Source organism: Eurosta solidaginis, chromosome 4, assembly GCF_040869045.1.
Source record: "Eurosta solidaginis isolate ZX-2024a chromosome 4, ASM4086904v1, whole genome shotgun sequence".
Classification (NCBI taxonomy): domain Eukaryota; kingdom Metazoa; phylum Arthropoda; class Insecta; order Diptera; family Tephritidae; genus Eurosta; species Eurosta solidaginis.
The window spans coordinates 237,241,817-237,269,654 of NC_090322.1; the positions used below are offsets into that span (position 1 = coordinate 237,241,817).

Sequence of the window (27,838 nt, forward strand, 5' to 3'; positions counted from 1 at the left end):
AATACACAGCAACTGGGAAAAAGCTTTAATGCTAAAAAGGGGGAAAGAGGCTGCATTTCGCATTCATTTGGTGGTTTTTTTTATCTGGGCTCCCATTCTTTTAGTTTACACTGCCTTTTGGCTATCATTTTACTGGTGCCATTTTTCTCATCAACAGTTTCCGCATTTTGTAGTTTTGTTGTTATTTACTCATCTGTAGCATATTGTGTTTACATTCATTTATTTTGCGCCTTTTCATATTTTGAATTTAATCGCGGGTCAGCTTCCTTCCTACACAGAAATGATTTTATGCAAAATAAAATTTTAAGCAAAAATAAATTTTTACTTGGAGAGGCGCACGTAGGGATGGGGTTGGTTGCGGTAAGTAAATTGCCATTTTTAAATACGAGTAAGAAAAACTCAGCGGAAGTTCATAAACTAGGTAACTTTAAATTGGTCGGTCCATGAGGACTTCACATAGCCCGAATGAGACCGTAACAACCTGGTAACAACCTGGTAACAACCAGAAGTTTGTTTAACGATCAAACTGAAAACCACTATCTAAAGCACGACTTATCTTATAAAATAACTCCGACCTCTTGACAAATACTAGAAGCTTTCTAGGACTAATGTCACTTGGTGCTCCTAGATCTGACAGTCGTGTCACTCCGAACAACTGGAATGTTAGCCTGGCAAGCGCAGGCCATGAGCACAAAATGTGACCCCCAGCGGGTTAGGTGACTTAGAATATACCCGCGGTATGTATGTCTGTCGGGACAGGCGACTAAAATACCAAATTGTTTCAAGGGGTTGTGTAGCGCAACCCTATCAAGTTGCCAGCGCAATTTATAGCTGCTCCAAACCCAACTTTAACTTCACCAATTGTTAACTTCACCTATCCGTGGCGAATCCTGTTACATTAACAACCCAGGCTCTGGCGACCCCGAACTCCTCATGCATCTAGGGGGTGGGAGGGTGGTATGGCCTAGAAGGTCGCTTGTGCTCATAACAAATCGTTCCCGAGATGGTTGGGCGTGGTATCGGAACGTACCGGATCTGCATCCGGCGAAGGACCACCAACATCGATAACACTCCCCAAGACCTTCGGGGAGTGTTCTTATCGCTACAATAACAACAACAACAACAGCACAAAATGTGCTCGATGGTTTCCTCCTCTAACCAGCACTTCCTACATATGCTATCACTGACCGAGCCTAATTTAAAGGGATGTGTCGCCAGAAGACAGTGTTCAGTCAGAATACCCGAATAATTGGTGTAACTTTTTTTGGCCTAAGGTTATAAGACCTACACATGATCTTCGAAACTTTGCACCACCGCGCTTGGGTCCACGCCTTCCCCGCTTGGTCAGTCATGTGAACCTTTCACATTCTCTTTATCTCGCCCAACTTAGTTGGGACATCTACAGAGCAAGCTTTGAGGGATGCATTCTTTTTAGCTAGTTCATCCACTTTTTCATTCCCATCTATTCCAATATGGCCTGGGACCCAATATTTTTCCAGGGTTTGCACACTTTAGGATGCTTTGCTATGCAAGATAATTGCCTTAATTGCAGATTGAATGTCAATACAAAAGTTGACGCGAATGCATTTTAAGTTACTTTGTTCCAGTCTTTCTACTGCTTCGGTTCCGGCTACTACTTCTGTCTGAAAAACGTTACAGTGATCTGGTGGCTTATAGAATCTGTTTATATCTGGATCAGTACAGTATAGAGCAGACCTCACTGCTGCCACTACTGTGCAGCTGTCGGTGTACACGTGTATCGCCTCGTCCGACATTTAGGCACCCTTGCGTCAACCATTCATAAACTAGATCAGATAAAAAAACTAGAACCGAGGAGTTTAGGGAAAAGCCAAACTAAAAATAAATGTATGAGTCGTTTTTTGTTTGTTCCCTGAAGGAGGAAATGTTTTGTGCTCTGTCCGGGATATTTAAGCCTCACTGCGACACTCTCCGAGTGTAGGACTCCCTTTTTACATTAAGAGCTACCCACTAAAATTTAAACTTGCAATTCCCCGTATCTGGGACCACGTTTAGCATTATTTCGGGTACGGGTACGCACTATGTGAGCTCCATCACCACTCCACGCTAATGTATATGCCTCAGATAGGGGCTAACCGTATCCCATTTGTCGCTTCGCCTGGTATTGTTATTGATGACACTCTCCGGGAAGGTCGCCAAGTATCTCTTCTATCCTCACTCGGTGTTCGGCTAAGTGCTCGCATTCGAAAAAATTGTGGTGTACATCGTCTAATTTTCCACAGTACAGGCAGTTCGGGCTTTCAATCTTGCCCATCTGTGAAGATATTTACGGAAGTAACCGTGTCCGTTTAGAAATTGAGTCACGTAAAAGTCGACCTCTCCGTGTGGTTGCCTCAACCATGGGCTCAGTTCAGTAACAAGTTACCGTGTAAACTTTCCTACAGCGCTGTTGCTCTACTCTTCTTGCCAGCGCCGGAACGATTCTTCTCGCGCCTGTATGACAACAGTACCTCTATTCGCCTCCGATCTGTATATTGATTTGCTTTCCTCAGCGAGAACATATATCGATATGGTTCTCGCAACAATGAGGACAGCTTCCGCCGAGATCATACGGCAAACCGAAACAATTTGCAGCGTCTCTCTGTATTGGACCGAGGTGAAAGCGATTCTGTTCTTTTTGTATATCATTGCATCTGCCGAGATTTGTGCACCATATACAAGTATATAATCGAGACTTATGCAAGCAGGTCCCTATAAATGGCTTAGGAGCGCGTGTTTTTGTCATTAATCTATTCAAATTCGCTATTATGTGCGCAGTCCCCTCGCAGGCTCGTCAGATGTATTCCGAGAAGGTGAGCTTACTATCTAGCTTCATCCCAGATATTTGGTTGAAGTGCGTGTTTATATTTGCTGTTCCCCAACCGTCTTGTTAATGATAGTGGGGATACGCGTTTTCATTAGGATGACGATCTCCGTTTGTCCCATTGCCAGCTCTAGGCCGTTTTCGGCCATACATCTGTTTACATTGCGCATGGCCTGGTTTAGTTTAAGCAGTGCCAGCTTGCAGTTTTGAGCTGCTGTGCCCGCTGGGATGTACTTTCAGGCATGTCTTATCGAAGAAGAATGTCGTAAGTAATGTTCCAGAGATTCGATCCTAATACTGAACACTGGCTGTATCGCCTGATATTTTTACGTTCCTTTGAGCATGGCTGGTTCCGTGAGTTAGACGCCGGTCGCTTAAGTAGTGCCTCAGAATTTCTAGCAGATATTAATGTACCCTGAAATGGCATTCTAATGCCTCCAGTTGTCGTCCCACCTGGCTGAGTTGACATTATTCCAAGGACAAAGTCTCAGCCTTCTTGACTGTGTTTATCACTACTGCAATGCCGTTTATGCATTTTATCTCTGAAAGCCATAATGTCGATGAGACAGTCCTGCCCCGTTCACTATTGCTCTGGTGAGGCGTTGCTTCAGAAGGCTTTCTATTAGTTTTCCCGCGTTGTCTAGCATTTAAAGTGAGCGGAAAGACGATGAAGAGTTGGGGTCTTCCATCTGGTGGGGCAAATTCTTGCTTCGAGAGTTTTGTTGTACACGTGCAACAAGAGTTCTTGGCAGATATTTGCTGCTTACCTTATGAACTCTGAGTCTATCCCGTCAGGACCTAAGACTTTTCTAGGTTTAATGCTATGTAGAGCCGTTTTGAGCTCTTTTTTGTGAAATGATTCCACGCAGCGGTCTTCTTTAATGGGCACGTCATCCCTTCTCATTGGATTGGTGGAAAATAGAACGTCCACAATGAGTCTCATGTTTTTCTCGTCCATCATCTGGTTTGGTGCGCGCAATTTTTTCATTACTATTTTATATCTTTACCCCAGGGATCTTTTCTTGATAACAGTGCCGAGAGCTTTCTTCGCTCTTTTGTACGCTTCTGACTTTTCGAGAGCCTCAGGCCTGTCACGCGCGCGAATTGCTGGCCTTCGCGTCCTATTGCATATGTTGCACAGCTTCGCAATTTTGACTTTTGTTAAATACTTGCTCCTTACCATTCCACCTTCCTCTACGTGGCATGGAAACTTTGAAAGCGTGACGCAGACATTGTCTCATCCAATAAGTTGGCACTGTTGGTTATCTGTCGGTCATCCTCCAGTACCAAGGTGGAAAAAACATGATCGACTTTACCTTGGATGCGTCCCATGTCAATATTTTACGTCTCCAGTTTGGTATCTGCTTCTGACTGGGGTGGTGTAGGTGAAAAATTATGTAATTATGATCGCTGCCAGTTCCGTCCTCTATAACTATCCATCCAGCAGCGGTTGGCAGCATCTTTTTAGTCTCAATCCCCCATATAACCTTTGTTTCAGAAAGACAAAAGTTATATGGGGGATTGAGACTAAAAAACGCGGCTGTCGATATGTTGGGTTTACATTAGCTGGTAAAATGATGGTTACGTTTACGGTCATGGTAGGTATTGTAATTATACTTACAAATACAGTTCTTCCAATATTTAGGTTGCAGTTGCCGTTATAGTTGTTGTCATATTATGGGAACGATTTTGTATGACCACATTGAACCTTCTAGGCCATGCTGTCCCTCCCTTCTAGTTTCATGAGAAATTTGGGTTGCCAGAATCTTTGAATCTTTGTATTGCGCACCCCTTCAACTTCCTCATGAGTACTTGACACTCTTGTTTTCAAATTAAAAGCATAACATGGTAGATAAAATTTAAAACTAAATTTTTATCACCAGCAGCAAAGACAGCATCTCTGGGGTGATGTACGAAGTGCTTATAAATAAATAAACGAATAAATGTATATGAGAGAAAGCGAGGTAAATCAGGTGCAAAAGAAATATAAAAAATTTAAATGATATGAAAAATTCTATCACACCCACACACATGTACATACTAAGCAACATTTGATTAATATAGTTTTGAGCTTCCTAAGCGTCCAACTGCGAAGGTTAAGTTCGACACATAAAAGTTGAAATGAAATGTAAAGTTGAAAAATAGCATTAAAAATGGCTAAAGGACACTGTGAAACGTAACCTCGCTGCTTCACTCGCTTGCTCGTGGGTAAACAAAAGCTTGTACGACGTTGAGACAACAGCAAACTATTGAAGCGCATAAAAGCGACGAAGGATGTGAGTGAAGGTGGACACATGTTGAATATGAAGCATTTGAGTATGTGATAGTGAAAACATATAGTGCGGTGGAGTTAAACAGGGTGCGTGGAAATATTAAGGATAAAATTAGCTTTTGTTGTTTTAGTTAACATTGATAGAAAGCGTGTATGTAAGGAAAGAAACCCAAGTTTAGTCCGACTCAATCCAAGTCAAATCAAGTCAAGTGAAGTCAAGTACAGTCAAGTCAAGTCAATTCATGTCAACTCAAGTCAATTCATGTCAAGTCAAGTCAAGTACAGTCTAGTGAAGAAAAGGAAAGGAGAACTTTACAACCGGTGTGTTATTGAAGAGGCATAGAAAATGTATCGCTTGTTATCGAAGTTTTTTAAATTTAAAGTAGATATCAAAGTTTATCGATTTTTTATCCACTAATCATCGGTTTGTTATGGAAACGATATCGATATGTTTTCAAAACGCTATCAATTTGTGTGAAAGGTTATCGATTTGCAATCGCAATTCTACCAATTTTTTATCAAAAAGCTAACGATTATTTTAAAAAGTTGGCGATATGCTTGCACGGGAGTTGCATTTAATTGATCCATCAAGCAGGAAACGCATGAAAAGAAGCGCGGTGCTGCAAAATTTTCGAGATTATGCGCAAATCGCAAGATGTTAAACTCGCAAAAATGCGCATATCTTTAAAAAGGGAGACTTAAGGCTCACGATACGCATAATAAGTCGTCAGTAACTGCATATTTGGGGATGCTAGCTGCAGGAAGAAACCGTTCAATACGTTCTGTGTTCATGTGCTGCACTCGCAAGATCAAGGCTTCAGCTACTAGTGTCGGCAGAGTTGCCAGATCTCGTAGCAACAATTAAGCTAGGTCCTAAAAAACAAATTTTGGTAACAATATGGACACATGCAGTACCTTTATTGATAAGTCAGTTCAATCTGGCCTATAAAGACTCTATCGAAAAGTTATCGATTTCTTATCGCATTTTTTCGAATTGTTATCGGCTTTGTTTTTTGAAACAGATACTGATAAAATTTCAATACGAGTCTGTAAAATGAGGAAAAACAGCGCTATATAAACCAATAAGAAGCCGATGGCTTAATGATAACAAGGCGATAGATAACTCGTTGATAATTTCGCTGTCGATTATAAGCCGATAATAATAACACAAAGGCTGGTCGATATCGTCTGTTACCGATGAGAAACTGAAACTATCGTTTTTCTTTTATCCTTAATATGTTATCCTTAAATATGTCAACATTACAAAACTTCGTTCATGCATTTAGTAAAAATATTTATATTAAAAATGTTCTATACAATTCATAATACACAATTTGACTTTAAAAAAAAATAAAGCTCAAATTCATGATTTTATTATGGCGCAAGAGTGTTAGAAAAAATTTGCAAAAATTGCCATTCTAATTGGTCCCTGCTTTAAATATATTTTAAATAAGCATACACACATAAACACTTGATATGCATTCGTTGTGCACGTCAAAGAAATAAACTTAAAAAACATCGGAAACTGCTTCAGTTCCCAAGCAAAAGCAACAGCGAAAAAAATTTAGCTAGCCAATAGTTATGTGTTGCCACAAAAAAAAACGGAAAAATGGTTAAATGGCTGCTGTGTTAAGTAAATACACGATCGGGGGAAGGGGGAAGCAAGTATTAGAGGTGGTGGTGGTTTAGATGATTGTGGGAAATCTTATGTTTTCTTTGTACCCACTTTTTTCTATCTCCTGCCCTATTCATTCACCACCATTTGGCTGCAAACTTTGACCTTCTTAATATTCCCCTACATTTTCGTGTTGATGCCAAAGAATTCGCTATCGCTTCCTAAAATATTTGTTTTTGCAAATCTGTGAGTGGTTTGAAAGATTGTAAATTTAGAGGTTGTTAATTTGAATATTTCAAGGTAAATTTAAAGTCATTATATTACTTATACTAATTTTAGTTAACTTTTGGTGCACATTTTATACGACATTAAAATTTAAGACCAAATATCCATCTCTGTTTTGTTAATTAAAATAATTGAATAGTGATAGTAAAAATATAATGTAGCATGATTAGTAGACATGCGCAAATAAGCATAGTTAAACTGAATTTAAAGCAATTATTTACACAAACTTTGATAATTTATTGTTTTTTATGTAAATTAACATATGAAGGGTAATCGCGAAAAACGTTGCCAACGCCAATCATAGTTTTATAGGTGTATCATAAAAAACCGACGAGTGGTCGTTAAAAAATCGATAACATGCCGATAACAAAATCGTAGCCCTCCGATTAGAAACTGATAGCTTTTCGATCACAAATCGATACATTTTCCATAACACTCCGATAACAAATCTATAAGTTCCTAAAACAAATTGATAGCATTTTCATAATATATTATTACAATTTTCTTTTTGGTGAAAATCTATAACTTTTACAAAAAAACCAGCGATAAGAAACTGTTAACAACCCGATAACTTTGGGACAAAAAATCTAAAGCTTTCGATAACAAACGGATAACTCATCGATTAAAAGACGGTTTAATGTAAATATTTTTTCTGTAATTTTATTTTACATAAATCAATTTTTTTAATTTAATTTCATTTAACCTAATTTAATTTAATCAATTAACTAAATGAATTAAATTAAATTAAATTAAATTTACTTTTAGTTTAATTTAATTCACTTTAGTATAATTGTTTTTGTTTTTATCAGCTTATTGATAAAGGATTATAGGAATATTTCTATATTCCATTCCAAAATAAAAATAATTTTTCAATTATAGAAAAATTAAAAAAAAAAAACAATATTTATCAAAAAATGATAAAAATGATGAGCTCGAGTCGAACCTGGAGTAATTTAATTTATTTAAAGTTATTGTAATCTATTTTAATTTAATTTAGTTTAATTTAAACTAAATTATCTGTATTTAATTAGAGAGACATGCTGAAATTGCTTTATACAATTGTTTTGTTATTGATATTAGAGAAAAATTACAAAGTTTACAAACGGCGATGTTTACTAGGATATGTTTTTGAATTTCACTTCTTCATCAGCTACCTTCTCGGGAGCTGAGTATTGAACTCGAAATCTACAACATAGTTATTAGGACCATCGCCGTTTGTAAACTTTGCAGTTTTTCTCTAATATTATAAATTCAATATAATTTAGTTAATTTAAATTGCTTACTGTAATTTAATTGGTTTCAATTTAATTCAACTTAATTTAATTTTATTCGATTAGATTTAATTAAATTTAATTTGTAATTGATATTAGAAAAAAATTGTAAGTTTACATACGGCGATGGTTACTAGGACATCTTTCTGAATTTCACTTCTTCATCAGCTAGCTTTTCGGGAGCTGAGCGTTGAACTCGAATCTCCAACATTTATATCAGTGCAAAGGCTGATGCCTTTAGCTGCTAAGCCATATGAATGTCCCGTTGTTCGCTGTACAATTGGTTTCTAAGAGTTGCCTTTTTGTTTATATTATTTTTGATCCCCATGTAGGCACATACACTCTCTATGTAGTTTATTCCTAATGGTGTGGATATGATTTTTAGGCGTGATTTTGAAAGCTTAGTAACATTTGTTCGGATTTTTACAGTATTTGTTTTTAATACTTCCGCTGTTACTATTATATCAATATGATCATATGTATTTAATTAGCGAGCTTTGCTCATATTGCTTTATACAATGGTTTTTGTAATTGATATTAGAGAAAAATTGTAAGTTTACAAACGGCGATGGTTACTAGGACATGTTTCTGAATTTCACTTCTTCATCAGCTAGCTTTTCGGGAGCTGAGCGTTGAACTCGAATCTCCAACATTTATATCAGTGCAAAGGCTGATGCCTTTAGCTGCTAAGCCATATGAATGTCCCGTTGTTCGCTGTACAATTGGTTTCTAAGAGTTGCCTTTTTGTTTATATTATATTTGATCACCATGTAGGCACATACACTCTCTATGTAGTTTATTCCTAATGGTGTGGATATGATTTTTAGGCGCGCTTTTTTAAAGCTTAGTAATTTGGTTTAAAATAATTTAGTGTTATTTATGTTAGTTATATTGTATTGAATTAAGTATAATTTAAATTAATTTATTTTTGCTTTATTTTCTTTTATTTTATTTTATTTAAAATTACTTAATTTTTTTAATTTAAATTAATTTAATTTAATTTCTATATTATTTTATTTTTATTTATTTTATTTTATTTTATTTTATTTTATTTTTTTTATTTTATTTAATTCTATTTTGTGTTATTTTATTTTATTAGAATAGGAATAGAAGGTAAACAATTTTCCAGATATCCTGCTATAGCTGCGCAGATAGATCCATTTCGAAGGTTGCTAAGCCTTCATCAACAAGAATTCAACATTATCAGCGATTTGCAGCAGATGGCGCAACGCTATTTGTGGCAATTTATCAATCAAGCAAACCATCGCTGTGTAGCTAAATAGTTAGTGCAGCGTGCCTAACGCGTTCTGATGATGAAGGCTTAGCAACCTAGCTGTGGCAGGTTATCTGAACAATTTTCTACCTTCTATTCCAAACATAAAAAATCATTTTTCAATTATACAAAAATTAAAAAAAGCAGTAATTATCATAAAAATTATTGTTCTGGCCTTGAGCTCGAATCGAACCTTGAATATTTGTTTTTTATTTTATTTTACTTTAATTGATGTTTTTACTTTATTTTATTTTGTCTTACTTTGGTTTATTCTATTTCGTTTTTTTTTAGTTTCATATAATTTTGTTTTACTTTATTATATTTTTATACTCAGTTGAGCAGAGCTCACAGAGTATATTAAGTTTGATTGGATAACGGTTGGTTGTACATATATAAAGGAATCGAGATAGATATAGACTTCCATATATCAAAATAATCAGGATCGAAAAAAAATTTGATTGAGCCATGTCCGTCCGTCCGTCCGTCCGTTAACACGATAACTTGAGTAAATTTTGAGGTATCTTGATGAAATTTGGTATGTAGGTTCCTGAGCACTCTTCTCAGATCGCCATTTAAAATGAACGATATCGGACTATAACCACGCCCACTTTTTCGATATCGAAAATTTCGAAAAACCGAAAAAGTGCGATAATTCATTACAAAAGACCGATAAAGCGACGAAACTTGGTAGATGAGTTGAACTTATGACGCAAAATAGAAAATTAGTAAAATTGGGCGTGGCACCGCCCACTTTTAAAAGAAGGTAATTTAAAATTTTGCAAGCTGTAATTTGGCAGTCGTTGAAGATATCATGATGAAATTTGGCAGGAACGTTACTCTTATTACTATATGTACGCTTAACAAAAATTAGCAAAATCGGAGAAGGACCACGCCCACTTTTAAAAAAAAATTTTTTTTAAAGTAAAATTTTAACAAAAAATTTAATATCTTTACAGTATATAAGTAAATTATGTCAAGATTCAACTCCAGTAATGATATGGTGCAACAAAATACAAAAATAAAAGAAAATTTAAAAATGGGCGTGGCTCCGCCCTTTTTCATTTAATTTGTCTAGGATACTTTTAACGCCATAAGTCGAACAAAAATTAACCAATCCTTTTGAAATTTGGTAGGGGCATATGTTTTATGGCGTTAACTGTTTTCTGTGAAAATGGGCGAAATCGGTTTGATGTCACGCCCAGTTTTTATACACAGTCGTCCGTCTGCCCTTCCGCATGGCCGTTAACACGATAACTTGAGCAAAAATCGATATATCTTTACTAAACTCAGTTCACGTACTTATCTGAACTCACTTTATCTTGGTATGAAAAATGAACGAAATCCGACTATGACCACGCCCACTTTTTCGATATCGAAAATTACGAAAAATGAAAAAAATGCCATAATTCTATACCAAATACGAAAAAAGGGATGAAATATGGTAAGGTAATTGGATTCTTTTATTGACGCGAAATATAACTTTAGAAAAAACTTTATAAAATGGTTGTGACACCTACCATATTAAGTAGAAGAAAATGAAAAAGTTCTGCAGGGCGAAATAAAAAACCCTTAAAATCTTGGCAGGTATTACATATATAAATAAATTAGCGGTATCCAACAGATGATGTTCTGGGTCACCCTGGTCCACATTTTGGTCGATATCTGGAAAACGCCTTCACATATACAACTACCACCACTCCCTTTTAAAACTCTCATTAATACCTTTAATTTGATACCCATATCGTACAAACTCATTCTAGAGTCACCCCTGGTCCACCTTTATGGAGATATTTCGAAAAGGCGAACACCTATAGAACGAAGGCGCACTCCCTTTTAAAAATACTCATTAACACCTTTCATTTGATACCCATATCGTACAAACAAAGTCTAGAGTCACCCCTGGTCCAGAAAGGCCCACTCCGTCTTAAAATACTCATTAACTCCTTTCGTTTGAAACCCATATTGCACAAACGAATTCTAAAGTCACCCCTGGCCCACCTTTATGGCGATATCTCGAAACGGCGTCCACCTATGGAACTAAGGATTACTCCCTTTTAAAATACTCATTAACACCTTTCATTTGATACCCATATCGTACAAACGCATTCTAGAGTCACACCTGGTCCATCTTTGTGGCGATATCTCGAAAAGGCGTCCACCTATAGAACTAAGGCCCACTCCCTTTTAAAATAATCATTAACACCTTTCATTTGATACCCATATCATACAAACAAATTCTAAAGTCACCCCTGGTCCACCTTTATGGCGATATCTCGAAAAGGCGAACACCTATAAAACGAAGGCCCACTCCCTTTTAAAAATACTCATTAACACCTTTCATTTGATACCCATATCGTGCAAACAGAGTCTAGAGTCACGCCTGGTCCAGAAAGGCCCACTCCCTCTTAAAATACTCATTAACTCCTTTCGTTTGATACCCATATTGCACAAACGAATTCTAGAGTCACCCCTGGCCCACCTTTATGGCGATATCTCGAAACGGCGTCCACCTGTGGAACTAAGGATTACTCCCTTTTAAAATACTCATTAACACCTTTCATTTGATACCCATATCGCACAAACAAAGTCTAGAGTCACCCCTGGTCCAGAAAGGCCAACTCCCTCTTAAAATACTCATTAACTCCTTTCGTTTGATACCCATATTGCACAAACGAATTCTATAGTCACCCCTGGTCCACATTTATGGCGATATCTCGAAAAGGGGTCCACCTATAGAACTAAGCCCCACGCCCTTTTAAAATAATTATTAACACCTTTCATTTGATACCCATATCATACAAACAAATTCTAAAGTCACCCCTGGTCCACCTTTATGGCGATATCTCGAAAAGGCGAACACCTATAAAACGAAGGCCCACTCCCTTTTAAAAATACTCATTAACACCTTTCATTTGATACCCATATTGCACAAACGAATTCTAGAGTCACCCCTGGTCCTCCTTTATGGCGATATCTCGAAAAGGGGTCCACCTATAGAACTAAGCCCCACGCCCTTTTAAAATAATCATTAACACCTTTCATTTGATACCCCTATCGTACAAACAAAGTCTAGAGTCACCCCTGGTCCACCTTTATTGCGATACCTCGAAAATGCGTCCACCTATAGAACTAAGCCCCACGCCCTTTTAAAATAATCATTAACACCTTTCATTTGATACCCCTATCGTACAAACAAAGTCTAGAGTCACCCCTGGTCCAGAAAGGCCCACTCCCTCTTAAAATACTCATTAACTCCTTTCGTTTGATACCAATATTGCACAAACGAATTCTAGAGTCACCCCTGGTCCTCCTTTATGGCGATATCTCGAAAAGGGGTCCACCTATAGAACTAAGCCCCACGCCCTTTTAAAATAATCATTAACACCTTTCATTTGATACCCCTATCGTACAAACAAAGTCTAGAGTCACCCCTGGTCCACCTTTATTGCGATACCTCGAAAATGCGTCCACCTATAGAACTAAGGCCCACTCCCTCTTAAAATACTCATTAACTCCTTTCGTTTGATACCCATATTGCACAAACGAATTCTAGAGTCACCCCTGGCCCACCTTTATGGCGATATCTCGAAACGGCGTCCACCTATAGAACTAAGGCCCACTCCCTTTTAAAATACTCATTAACACCTTTCGTTTGATGCCCATATTGTGCAAACAAATTCTAGGGTCACCCCTGGCCCACCTTTATGGCGATATCTCGAAACGGCGTCCACCTATAGAACTAAGGCCCACTCCCTTTTAAAATACTCATTAACACCTTTCGTTTGATGCCCATATTGTGCAAACAAATTCTAGGGTCACCCCTGGTCCACCTTTATTGCGATACCTCGAAAATGCGTCCACCTATAGAACTAAGGCCCACTCCCTCTTAAAATACTCATTAACTCCTTTCGTTTGATACCCATATTGCACAAACGAATTCTAGAGTCACCCCTGGTCCTCCTTTATGGCGATATCTCGAAAAGGGGTCCACCTATAGAACTAAGCCCCACGCCCTTTTAAAATAATCATTAACACCTTTCATTTGATACCCCTATCGTACAAACAAAGTCTAGAGTCACCCCTGGTCCACCTTTATTGCGATACCTCGAAAATGCGTCCACCTATAGAACTAAGGCCCACTCCCTCTTAAAATACTCATTAACTCCTTTCGTTTGATACCCATATTGCACAAACGAATTCTAGAGTCACCCCTGGCCCACCTTTATGGCGATATCTCGAAACGGCGTCCACCTATAGAACTAAGGCCCACTCCCTTTTAAAATACTCATTAACACCTTTCGTTTGATGCCCATATTGTGCAAACAAATTCTACAGTCACCCCTGGTCCATCTTTACGGCGATATCTCGAAAAGGCGTCCATCTATAAAACTTAGGTCCACGCCCTTTTAAAATACTCATTAATACCTTTTATTTGATACCCATATCGTACAAACGCATTCTAGAGTCAACCCTGATCCGCCTTTATGGCTATATCCCTAAATGGCGTCCACCTATAGAACTATGGCCCACTCCCTCATAAAATACTCTTTAATGCCTTTCATTTGATACACATGCCATATAAACACATTCCAGGGTTTCCCTCGGTTCATTTTCCTACATGGTTATTTTCCCTTATGTTGTCACCATAGCTCTCAACTGAGTATGTAATGTTCGGTTACACCCGAACTTAACCTGCCTTACTTGTTTTATTTAATTTTATATAATTTATATATTTTTAGTTATTTTGTTTTGTTTTCCTTTATGCAAATATTATTTCATTTAAATCCAACCAAATAATTAGCAAAGATGTTACAACCAATAAAAGTGTTAAAGAAACAAAATTCAACTTAAACCAATAACCGTTCCACGTGCTTTTTTTTGTAAACACTTTTTGTATCAGTAATGAAAAACGCGAGTTTGCTCATTTTTGCACTGGCTTTTTATTTCCAACCAAACAGAATTGTATGCAACTTTTCTGGCACTTGCATGACCAAAAATTGTGTATATACTCAGAAACTTATATTTATGTGTTTGTAGGTGACGTGTTTGCCTTGAGTTGCTGTCTGATTTCGCTCATATAAAATCTACCACGTACCTTTATCCTAGATTACGCTACAGTATATTGACTATACTTACGCTCACATTCGTTATTACTCGATACAGCATACCAAAACCGTACACTACGCCTAGGTGCAACTGCGCTTAGACAGTCTACATGTGTCTCCCATATATCATACCTCTTACAATGACTACGCTTACGTTACGACTTGACTGACGCTCACATTCAACACTCCTCCATACCTGGAGCTCAGCTATTTACAAATCAAGAACATTTTTATATTGTAGTAGTTATTTTTAATAACAGCTGGGTAAGTTTTCTAAAATTTTAGCTTATATATAGACACTTTCTATTGATGTGCACTTCCTATCGATATTACCCCCTACGCACTGAAGAATTGCTCTACATTATTGTGTCGTATTTTTTCTTTACCCTAATTAACAGCATGAAAAACTATCCTCAAGACTGCCACGTGTCAGGAACGAATTTGTATCGCATTAAATATCTCGTCAAACTTCCGGATGGTACATGTAGTACCGAGACAGATAACTGCCCTCGAAAACTAAAGTTTGAGGACGGTTGTAATACCGCCACTCCAAGCAGGAACGAGTGGAAGAGAAACCCGGGCATAAGGGTCGACGACATCCAAACCTACACTGACGGCTCCAAGATGGAATCGGTAGTGGGGGCCGGAGTATACTCCTAGTCCCTAGATTTGTCTGCATCATTCAGACTGCCATCGCACTGCAACGTGTTTCATGCAGAAATCCTCGCGATTTGGCAAGCCTGCAAATCACTGGAGGGCTTGAACGTAGCTGGTAAAGCTTGCATCCTGTCGGATAGCCAAGCAGCGATAAAAGCGCTTTTCTCGCCACACATTAACTCAAAATTAGTGTGGGCTTGTAAGCAAGTCATATCCCAGTTATCCACCAATCTAGAACTATGCGTTATCTGGATACCCCGTCATGGGGGGACAGAGGGTAACGAGAAGGCGGACAAGCTGGCACGCAGGGGCTCATCGGAGCTGAGTGAGGAAACAACCAGTGTCGAAGTAGGCATACCCTTAGCAGTAGCCAAAGGGGAATATCCAAAGCTTCTACTTGAAGAAAGCACAAACAAAGTGGAATAACATCAACATCTGTACAATATCAAAATCCATTTGGCCAAGATATGATGGAAAGAGGACGACAAGTCTTCTGAACAAATCCATGACCAACACACGCAAACTGATAGTAGCCTGCACCGGTCATTGGGCAGTAGGTACGCATGCGGAAAAGATGGGCATTCCGTATAACGACCACCGCAGAAGCTCTAAAGATCCAAATGCCAGGGAGACAGTAGAACACTTTATGTGTAAATGTCCGGCTCTAGCTAGAGCCCGACTAAGGTTCCTTGGAACCCCACTTCTAGAAAACCTCAGCGGTTTATCTGTGATAGCAATCCCGAATATTCTTAATTTTATCAACAACTCTGGCTGGTTGCAGTACATTGACCGTAACATTCTGTAGGTTTTAGACGAGTTACATGACATCAAATCGGCTTTAAATAGCTACTTGGGCGACCAGGGTCGCAGCTATTTCACCTACCTACCTACCAATGCTATATCTAGTAGTTATACAACAATACATGGATAGAGTGCCTTTAGGTATACCAGGGCGTATGGGTAATATTATTCCACTTTGCATATGATGAATTTCACATCAAAACCGATATGCATTGAAACCGAAGCTCTGAGATTTTGATGAAATTTTACATACAGGTACACCTTAGACACAACCTCATTTTTAGAAATTGCATTTTTGTAAAATTGTGGGCGTGAAAAGGTGTCAAAGTTGTGAAAAATGCGTGAAAAATGACGGTAATAGGTACTATTGCGCTGTGATGACTATGGAATGGCCCAACCGATTTCAAAAGCCTTGGTTCCATTGGAAAGGTTTAATATTCATATCTTTATAATGTCAATGGCAAAATACCTTACTTACTTATGTACTTAATTGGCGCTTAACCGTCTAAACGGTTATGGCCGTACAACAAGGCGCGCCAGTCGCTTCTTCGCTCCGCCAACCGGCGCCAATTGGTCACACCAAGGGAGTTTAAATCGTTTTCCACCTGGTCCTTCCAATGGAGTGGGGGCCGCCCTTTACCTCTGCTTTCATAGGCGAGTTCCGATAGAAACACTTTCTTGGCCGGAGCATCATCATTCATTCGCATAACATGGCCTAGCCAGCGCAGCCGCTGCGTTTTAATTCGCTGGACTATGTTGATGTCTGCGTATAGCTCGTACAGCTCATCATTAAATCTTCTTCGGTACTCGCCATCGCCAACGCGTAGAGGTCCATAAATCTTTCGAAGAACTTTTCTCTCGAACACTCCCAAAGCCGCTTCATCTGCTGTTGTCATGGTCCATGCTTCTGCCCCATATAGCAGGACGGGTACGATAAGGGACTGGAAGAGTATGATTTTCGTTCGCCGAGAGAGGACTTTACTTTTCAATTGCCTACCTAGTCCAAAGTAGCATTTATTGGCAAGATTGATTCTTCGCTGTATTTCAGTGCTGATGTTGTTGCTAGTGTTGATGCTGGTTCCCAAATAAACGAAGTCTTTTACTATTTCGAAATTATGGCTGCCAACAGTAGCGTGGTTGTCAAGGCTCGTATGCGCTGACTCTTTGCTGGATGATAGCAGGTACTTCGTTTTTTCTTTTTCCAGTTTGGAGTAAGCAGAACTAACAGTGCGGGTGTTTAGGCCGATGATATCAATGTCATCAGCATATCCAGTAATTGCACGCTTTTATAGTATATTGTTCCAGTGCGGTTAAGTTCTGCAGCTAGTATAATTTTCTCCAGCATCAAATTAAAGAAATCGCACGATAGGGGGTCACCCTGTCTGAAACCTCGTTTAGCTTCGAACGGCTCGAAGAGGTGCTTCCCAATTCTGACTGAGCTGATCGTGTTTCTCAAAGTCATTTTGCACAGCCATATAAGATTTGCGGGGAAACCGAATTCAGACATAGCGGCATATAGGCAGCTCCTTTTCCTGCTGTCGAAGGCGGCTTAAAATCGTCGTAGGGGTGATGTGTGTCAATTCTTTTGTAGCGGGTTTTTTCAAAGATTTGGCGCATTGTGAAAATCTGGTCGATGGTAGATTTACCAGGTCTGAAACCGCACTAATAAAGTCCAATCAGTTGATTCACGGTGGGATTCAATCTTTCGCACAATACACTTGCCAGGACCTTATATGCGATATTAAGAAGGCTGATTCCGCGATAGTTGGTGCAGTTTGCAGTATCCCCCTTATTGTCGACTGGGCAAAGAACACTTAGATTCCAATCGTTGGGCATGCATTCGTCCGCCTATATTTTGCAAAGAAGCTGATGCATGCGCCTTACCAACTTCTCGCCGCCGTATTTGAATAGCTCCGCAGGCAATCCATCAGCGCCCGCGGCTTTGTTGTTTAAAAAAAATGTTTTTTCAGCGATGTACACAGTATATGTTTTCGAAAGCCTATCTAAATACCTTTCTAATGGTACTAAGATCTTGGAAATCGGTTGAGACATTCCGTAGTTATCACAGCTCAAATTTGCCATAATATCAAAAATAAAGAGATGTATTTACTTAAATAAAAAAAAAAAAGAAAAAATACGCCACTTTAATTTTTGGATATGTTATACATATTAAATAGGCCTTACTTTTTTACAGTATATTTTTTTGGAAGCCGATCTGAATACCTTTCCAATGGTACCAAGAACTTTGAAATCGGTTTGAGCCATTACGTAGTTATCACAGCTCAAAAGTACCTATTACCGTAATTTTTCACGCATTTTTCACAACTTTGACACCTTGCCACGCCCACAATTTTCCATAAATGGAATTTCTAAAAACGAGGTGGTATTTGTATAGGTAAAGTGTACCTCTGTGCAAAATTTCATCAAAATCTGAGGGGGTCGGGTTCAAAATGTGCCTTTTTTATAGGTGTTGATTTGAAATTCATCATATATACCAGTATACAGTAAGTGTTGTTCAATTTAAGAAAGTACCAACTGTTTATAAAATTTGTTTATAACAATTTAATGCAAATTCCAAGCCACATGTTTATGTATTTTTTTTTTTTTTTTTTTTGTTTTTACGAGGAGGAAGCATCGAAAGCCTCATAGTCAGTGTGGGACTTTAACCGCACTAAACCTCTTACCGTCTGAGTACCATTTACCCCCCGGTACTACCGTCAAGTATTCCGTCGGGAGGTAGGTTGAGCAAGAAGCTCTACGTCTGTCGGGGTCACGTTGCTGTACTTAGATAGTCCCGCGGTATAGTTAACGCTGGGACTGGCACGCCCTGCTTACTACCTGAATATGCTTGACACATACCACTTCTACGAAGATTTCCAAGCGTACCTTAAACACTGTGCATATAGTGCTAATGGTTTTTTTTTTTTTTGTTTTGGGTTATTAATTTCAATAGGTTTTTTCTGTTTTCATTTAATTTTGATAGGTTTTTTTTTGTTTTTTTTTTCCCCACAATACGTTACGGGGCTTTTCTCGTACTTCCACCGGTTGGAGAGACCTTGTCTCCAATCCGTGTATAAACCCTGATTACATGTGAGTTGGCGGCCACCGTGGTGTGATGGTAGCGTGCTCCGCCTATCACACCGTATGCCCTGGGTTCAACTCCCGGGCAAAGCAACATCAAAATTTTAGAAATAAGATTTTTCAATTAGAAGAAAATTTTTCTAAGCGGGGTCGTCCCTCGGCAGTGTCTGGCAAGCGCTCCGATTGTATTTCTGCCATGAAAGGCTCTCAGTGAAAACTCATCTGCCTTGTAGATGCCGTTCGGAGTCGGCATAAAACATGTAGGTCCCGTCCGGCCAATTTGTAGGGACAAATCAAGAGGAGCACGACGCAAATTGGAAGAGAAGCTCGGCCTTAGATCTCTTCGGAGGTTATCGCGCCTTACATTTTTATTTACATGTGAGACGTTTACATTCATACTCGTTGTTTCTACAGTTGGAGAGGCCTTGTCTATAATCCGCAGGTTTGTCGTTGCGTGTATGTTGACTGCTTTTGGTCGCACGGTTGAAGAGGCCGTGTCTCCAATCCGTGCTTTATTCCTTCACCTGGGGCAGTATTCGAACGGGGGAAGAGGCCTTGTCTCCAATCCGTCGCCTGGTTTATTATTACATTACCTACATATATTACGGTATTCTCTTATTTTATCATCTCACGCCGCTAATTGTACGGACGCCTTGCATCCAATACGTTCTCAGCTCGACCCCCTCCACCTTTGCAGTTTGTTCTCCACCCACACAACTCGACTGTTCAATGTTCGCTGCTGCGCCGTAGCCTTTCAAGACTTCGTAAACACTTCATTATTTCCGCTATTACATCGCATGCCGCGGACCAGTTTACCTTGCTTTGTAGCATGCATCCAACAATTGTTTCAGGAGTGTAATCCTTGAAGCCTGCAAACTGTGTGTTCAGCGCCTGGCAGACCTCTTCAACCGTCGTTACTTCGTCTATATCGCGTATTTTGCACGGAGACTCCTCCTTGAGGGACTTGACATCGGCTTTCCCTGAGAGAGCTTGTCCTACAGCTGCTTCAAGTTTTGCAGTGTCATTGTCCGACTGCCTACTGAGTTGGAAGAGGAGTTCTCATTTAGCAGTCTTGCGGATCTTACGAACCATTGTGTTCATTTCTTTCAATGACTCTTCATTTTTAACAGCTTTAAGGATATCCGCGTATGAGCAATCGCCTGAGCTTTTGATCGGGATTGCGTCGGGGCAGGCTGGTCTCTGCTTCGGGCGCTTTTGCTTATTAACCGTCGCCCAAGCTCCTCCTTTTTCTGGTTCTTTTACTACTTCTGCTACTTCCTTTGTTGGTGCGTTCACGACTGCTGAGCTCTTTTGCGCGTTCTTCTTCTTCTTTGGCCACACCTGCGGCGATGGCGTACCCCCGGATGCGCACTCACGGCCACGTTTTGTACATTTCTGTTGTACGCTTTGTGCCAGAGATGGGGTGGTCTGTGACTGCTTCACTTTCCAGCAAGACTTACTCGTCTTCTTGAGCGCATCCGTAGCTGCTCGTAGGAGATCGCAATAGCCTTGACCAAATCCCGAAGGTTTTGGTTAATGATGCGTTTTCCACTTACTACAAGCTCTTTCATCTCCTTAGTAAGCTTTCCGAGGCACTGGAAAGCATTTTCGTCGTCTGCTCCACCCTCGGCCCCTGGCTCTGATTCGCTCAGTCTCTGCAAAGAAGCACTAATGGGTGGAGCGGAACGTGGAGGCGACTGCGCAAGTCTTGACATGGATCCATACTGACGTCCTCGCTTATTTCAACAGGGACAATTGGTGGTGTTCTCATATTGCACTTCTTATTCTTTTCAATTATATTATTATTATGTTATATTTGTACTTATATTTTTTCATTATATTTATGCTTTTAATTTCTTTAATTAAATTTTTTTTGTTTATTTATTATGTATGTATACCAGCATATGCAAATTAGTTTATTTAGGTCTGCATATGCGTGTCAGTGTTGCTTACATTCTGATTTCTACGCCTTAACCGACATGCAACAATTTACAACATTTTAGTTTATGCGTCATTTACTACTTTGCCTTTAGTCTTAAAGACGTTCACACATTTGTAAATATCTTATGTGTACATAACAGACATTTATCGAAATCTTAATGACGTCTTTTATTTGACTCATTCGCTTTATTAACGCCAATCTTCTCCGTGACGTTTGTATGTACAAACTTTTGCTGAATCTTTCACTTTCATTCATTTCATGGCATTCATTATTGTCGAATTACCAATGTCCTGCTTTTTACCATTTCGATGTCTTTGCCAAATTACTCGCTTAAATGCTTGCTATTATTACATATTCAATTATATTTCAGTATGCCGTCATTTACATACATACATGTGCTTACAGAAATTAACGTCATTCTTTTAGTTTGGTTTAAATTTAATTTGATTAACTTTCTCTTATTTTCTTACTCCTTTTGTTGAGTTGAAATTTTTGTTTTTGTTGTAGTTGTGCTGTTTTCCTGTTTTTTCAGTATAGGTTGCTATTTATATTTTGAGCCTTGCCAACACTAATTGTTTACAGGCGCCATCTGGCGTTTTCAATTGAAAGTTAAGTTTGACGTTTTTAAGCATAACCTTCTTCAGAAAATTTTGACATTTGAGCACAACTTCTGTTTTTAACAGTAACTTACAAATTGTATCTCTGCGAAAAAATGGAATTAGAACTCGTGAAAATTGTCATGCGATAATTTTTTACGACTTTCGACGTGGATTATCAAGACAGGAGTGCTTTGAACAACTTACTGTCACTTTTGGCGATGAAGCTCCGTCCTTTGGCACTGTGAAACGCTCGTATAACGAATTCCATCGTTGCCACCGTTCGGTGAGGGACGAAAGTCGTGAAAGTCCTCAAAATCAGTTGTTGTGCAACAAAAAATTGACGCTGTCCGCGAACTTATATTGCAAGATCGTCATACAACTTATTGTGAGATTGAGGCATCCCTGGGCATTAGCATGACGAGTATCAATAAGATATTGCATGAACGTTTAGCTGTGAAAAAAATTTGTTCGCATTGGATACCGCATAACTTGATAAAAGCTCAAAAAGATGCTCGTGTCAATTGGTGCAAAGAAATGCTCAAGAAATACAATCGCGGTGCATCAAAAGCTGTGCGTACCATCTGCACAGGTAACGAACCTTGGATCTATGCGTATGAGCCCGAAACAAAACAGCAATCCACTGTATGGGTCTTCCAAGTTGAGCCAAATGCACCTCGAAGCAAATGATCGCCTGTTTCTTCGGAATAACTGAGCATGTGGCTACCGTGCCATTAGAGCAACGAAGAACGGTGAATTCCGAATGGTACACAGCCGTTTGTTTGCCAGTAATGCTTGGTGAAATACGGAAGAAGAAGCGACAACGAAGGATCATTCTTCATCAAGACAATGCCAGCTTTCGGCTGAAACAACCGTCTATTTGACTGGCCAAAACTTCGAATTTATGAGTCGCCCTCCGTACAGCCCCCATTTGGCGCCAAATGACTTCTTTTTATGTCCGAAAATCAAGAATAAATTTCGTGGCCAACGCTTTTCGGTGCCTGAAGAAGCTATTGATGCATGCAAAAACCATGTTTTGGAGATACCTCAATCGGAGTGGAAAAAGTGCTACGAAAATTAGTTTGAACGCACTCAAAAGTGTATCGATTGTCATGGAGAAAACAGTAAAGCCATTTTCGATAATAAATTACTGTCTTTTCATTATTAGGCTCAAAATACAAATAGCAACCCTCGTATATGCATATGTATGCATATACTTTGTTGGTCATGAAAAAAAACCTGAAAAATCAAACTCGAAAAAAAGTCAAAAAAATTAAATTTCGCAGGCTCGAAAATTATTTTTTTTGGGTATGCGTGGAATTTTTTTTTCCCGGACCCAAATCCTATCGAAAAATCGATGGCGCGATATTGGTTAATAAATCGACCCAGTCTAGTGTATATGTATGTTATACACAAGTGTGTGCGTGTAGTGTAAAAGATGCGTCTTTTGTTTCGTTCTGCATTTCAATTTGCACTATAAAAACATTTCGTAGCAAATAAATGTTCATTAATTTAAAAATCAATTAAAATATTTGGTCATGTTCATTTATTGACGGACAATATTTGTTTTGTAGGCAAATTTATGTGTGTATGTATGACTGTCAAAATCAGTTGTGAGTACAAACTCAATTTGAGTTTGTTTGTGTTTCAACTTATACAACCAAAAAGTTCATAAAAATTTTATTTCACATTTCAAAATAACTAAAAGACGCTGCAGGCGAAATATTACAATGTTGATAACATAAATTGCTTTATAATTTTATTCATCTTCTGTTCGCATCAGAGAGATGAAATCGCAAAACGCAGGAAGTAAAGGAGTAGTAAATAAAATGATTGTCTGAAATACATTTTAAAATATAACAAGTAAGGAAGGTTAAGTTCGGGTGTAACCGAACATTACATACTCAGTTGAGAGCTATGGTGACAACATAAGGGAAAATAACCATGTAGGAAAATGGACCGAGAGAAACCCTGGAATGTGTTTGTATGACATGTGTATCAAATGAAAGGCATTAAAGAGTATTGTATGAGGGAGTGGGCCATATTTCTATAGGTGGACGCCATTTAGGGATTTAGCCATAAAGGTGGATCAGGGTTGACTCTAGAATTCGTTTGTGCAATATGGGTATCAAAAGAAAGGTGTTAATGAGTTTTTTAAAAGGGAGTAATCCTTAGTTCCATAGGTGGACCCCGTTTCGAGATATCGCCATAAAGGTGGGCCAGGGGTGACCCTAGATTTCGTTTGTGCAATATGGGTATCAAACGAAAGGAGTTAATGAGTATTTTTAAAAGGGCGTGGGGCTTAGTTCTATAGGTGGACGCCTTTTCGAGATATCGTCATAAAGGTGGACCAGGGGTGACTCTAGAATGAGTTTCTACGATATGGGTATCAAATTAAAGGTATTAATGAGAGTTTTAAAAGGGAGTGGCCCTTAGTTGTATATGTGAAGGCGTTTTCCAGATATCGACCAAAATGTGGACCAGGGTGACCCAGAACATCATCTGTTGGATACCGCTAATTTATTTATATATGTAATACCTGCCAAGATTTTAAAGGTTTTTTATTTCGCCCTGCAGAACTTTTTCATTTTCTTCTACTTAATATGGTGGGTGTCACAACCATTTTATAAAGTTTTTTCTAAAGTTATATTTCGCGTCAATAAAACAATCCAATTCCCTTTCCATGTTTCATCCCTTTTTTCGTATTTGGTATAGAATTATGGCATTTTTTTCATTTTTCATAATTTTCGATATCGAAAAAGTGGGCGTGGTCATAGTCGGATTTCGTTCATTTTTCATACCAAGATAAAGTGAGTTCAATTAAGCACGTGAACTAAGTTCATTAAAGATATGTCGATTTTTGCTTAAGTTATCGTGTTAACGGCCATGCGGAAGGACAGACGGAAGACTGTGTATAAAAACTGGGCGTGGCATCAACCGATTTCGCCCATTTTCACAGAAAACAGTTAACGTCATAAAATCTATGCCCCTACCAAATTTCAAAAGGATTGGTTAATTTTTGTTCGACTTATGGCGTTAAAAGTATCCTAGACAAATTAAATGAAAAAGGGCGGAGCCACACCCATTTTGAAATTTTCTTTTATTTTTGTATTTTGTTGCACCATATCATTACTGGAGTTGAATGTTGACATAATTTACTTATATACTGTAAAGATATTACATTTTTTGTTAAAATTTTACTTAAAAAATTTTTGTTTTACAAGTGCAAATTTTTATAAAACGTACATATAGTAATAGGAGTAACGTCCCTGCCAAATTTCATCATGATATCTTGAACTACTGCCAAATTACAGCCTGCAAAAGTTTTAAATTACCTTCTTGTAAAAGTGGGCGGTGCCACGCCCATTGTCCAAAATTTTACTAATTTTCTATTCTGCGTCATAAGCTCAACTCATCTACCAAGTTTTGTTGCTTTATCTGTCTTTTGTAATGAATTATCGCACTTTTTCTGTTTTCGAAATTTTCGATATCGAAAAAGTGGGCGTGGTTATAGTCCGATATCGTTCATTTTAAATAGCGATCAGAGATGAGTTATCAGGAACTTACATACCAAATTTCATCAAGATACCTCAAAATTTACTCAAGTTATCGTGTTAACGGACGGACGGACGGACGGACGGACGGACGGACGGACGGACATGGCTCAATCAAATTTTTTTTCGATCCTGATTATTTTGATATATGGAAGTCTATATCTATCTCGATTCCTTTATATATGTACAACCAATCGTTATCCAATCAAACTTAATATACTCTGTGAGCTCTGCTCAACTGAGTATAACAATTTCACTTAGAGTTAGAATTTAAGTTATAGTTGCGATTTGAGTAAGAGTTAGAGTTAGAGTTAAGGTTAGAGCTATAGTTAGAGTTAGAGATAGGTTAGGATTTAGAGTTAGAGTTGCAAGTCAGTTGATATTGCATTGCATAGGGTGTAGAGGTTTACGCCGATCACTATATCGGCGGCGGCGGCGGCGTAGGCGGCGCGCCGGCGTACGCCGGTGTTCTTACTTTAAAAGCTTGATTTTTCTCTTTAAAAAAATAATATTTAGGAAAGGGTTTTGTTTATATGTATTTAAGGAAATCAACGTGTTGGACATTTCGGAAAGATCCGGGGTTATTGCATCAAAATCTCGCAGACCGTTCAAAAATTTTCAGAAGTAGCTCCTTGCGAAGGGATTGTCCCTAGTTCGCTTGCTTCAGAGAGGCTTCGAACCTAACCCCGGTCTTTGGAATTGGTACTGCTACGTCTGCTGAAAAGAAATAGAGATACATAAAATAGTCACACTTTTGCTTGTATATCTCGTGCAAAGCGTAGTTTCACATAGGGTTAACTCCTAATAATCGTCGGGAACACAATTTCTTTAAATCATAAAGGCGACTTAGGGTTGCTTTTAATGGTCTATTAATACTCATGACTCTCGTGGCACAGGGCGCCTCCAGTTTTTTCGGCTGTTTTTAAGAGCTACAATTCCCGATTTGCGAACAGTAGGAATCCCTACCACCAGTCGCTACCACGCCTCCTGACCCTCAAACCATATGCCAGTACAGAAGCTATAGGACTGCGACTTCGAACTCATAACTTCGTCGACGTCACTTTCCTAGAATCTCTAGGTGTAGCTCCGAAGACTTTCCAACGGATGCTTTTGTCGCGCTATGCTGCCGAGCTACACAAGAGAAACAGTTAGGGAGTGACTATTCGGCCAAGCATGCCGCCCTCGAAATCATAAGCAGTATAAGTGGATGTCATTGCCTCATGGGTGAAAATCGTATAATCCTCGGCGCATCTACATAATTAAAATTTTACAAGGACACTGGATAAAATTTTTAAAATGTAGACCAAAGTTTGCAGACGTTTGTGTTCACAACATTGATTTCAATAGTCTTCGTTAAATCAAATTTAGAATGAAAGTCGACGGATTTTAAGCTGAAAGTTATTAACTACTGTTTTCCGGCCTTACGATATAGGAGCTCATTATGGATGACCGCGTAGCTTCAGTTTTCAGACAAGTTGGACCGTCCACTATGTTAGGGTAGTATCACACACGGTCATTAGTTCCACTGTCTTGGGAAAGCTTTTGCTTCACCACTTTGAGTGTTCTTGCGAAGGAAAAAGCCTCACCTGGTAGATATATGTGCCTACGTATTCACATTTGTAAAAGGAGCCGTAAGATGCAGGTCTATTTAAATCTGGTTGATAGGCTATAATCAATGTGATTCACTCCAAGGGACTACTTTTGGATAGGGCCGCCAACTTTAGGAAATATCAAACCGGGAGACTTGGGTGTTGAAGGATGAAGTGTGAAAATCAAAATTAACATTTCAGACGCTATTGTATAGTTTCGCAAATAAACAACAGATGTTTGAATGCAAGACTTAGTGATTTACCAAACCGTTCTCATAAGTACATATATCCTCAACTTAAGTATGAGGTAAGAATAATTTCAAAGCAGTGTTTATGCCCCTAGAACCTACTAAAGGATTTTGCATCACTGATTTCGCTTATTCTTGAGGACAATTTAAAAACATGTTCGCCTTGGGCCATTTTATTTGAATTAATTGTTCATTATTAATTGTTTCAAAAATGCAAAGTGAGCATAAATTTATTATATAACTTTTCTTTTAATGTTTTGTTTTAATAACTTGCTGAATTGGGTAATGCAAAATCCGTGTTAAGCTGACATCGAAAGCGCCTGTTATTTTAAATATCTTTTGAATAGTTATAAAGAGTTAAATTTCGCAATTAGTTTCTTATAACTGGCAGTGATGCGCATCCGTTGATACCACTTTCGACCATATCCGACCACTTTTCGACATAAGCAATAAATGGCCTAAACAGTCTTAAACGAGTAGAAAATATAGTAACGCGTCGGACGCCGCGCCGCCGCGCCGATATTTTTGACATTCGGAGGCGGCGTGCGAAAAACGACTAAAATCGGCGGCGGCGGCGGCGTTTATCGGCGGCGTATATCTCTAATAGGGTGGTCATGAATATGGAGAAAGCACTGGAACACCAGGAATATATGTATTTTGTTGGACGGGGCTTTCAACAGTATCTCGAAACGAGTAATCATCGACCG

At 38.7% G+C, this 27,838-nt stretch overlaps 1 protein-coding gene across 43 annotated transcripts in view; it reads right to left on the reverse strand.

The window, feature by feature from the left end:
* Window positions 1-27,838, reverse strand: part of LOC137251101 (uncharacterized) — a 641,551-nt gene that overhangs the window by 157,051 nt on the left and 456,662 nt on the right. The window contains exon 1 of one of the 43 annotated variants that reach the window (XM_067785130.1): window positions 4,464-4,582. The exons of the other annotated variants lie outside the window; for them this stretch is intronic. The gene's annotated coding sequence lies outside the window, so the exon portion shown is untranslated. Of the gene's footprint in view, window positions 1-4,463; window positions 4,583-27,838 lie in introns of those variants that run through there. 43 annotated transcript variants of the gene reach the window in all.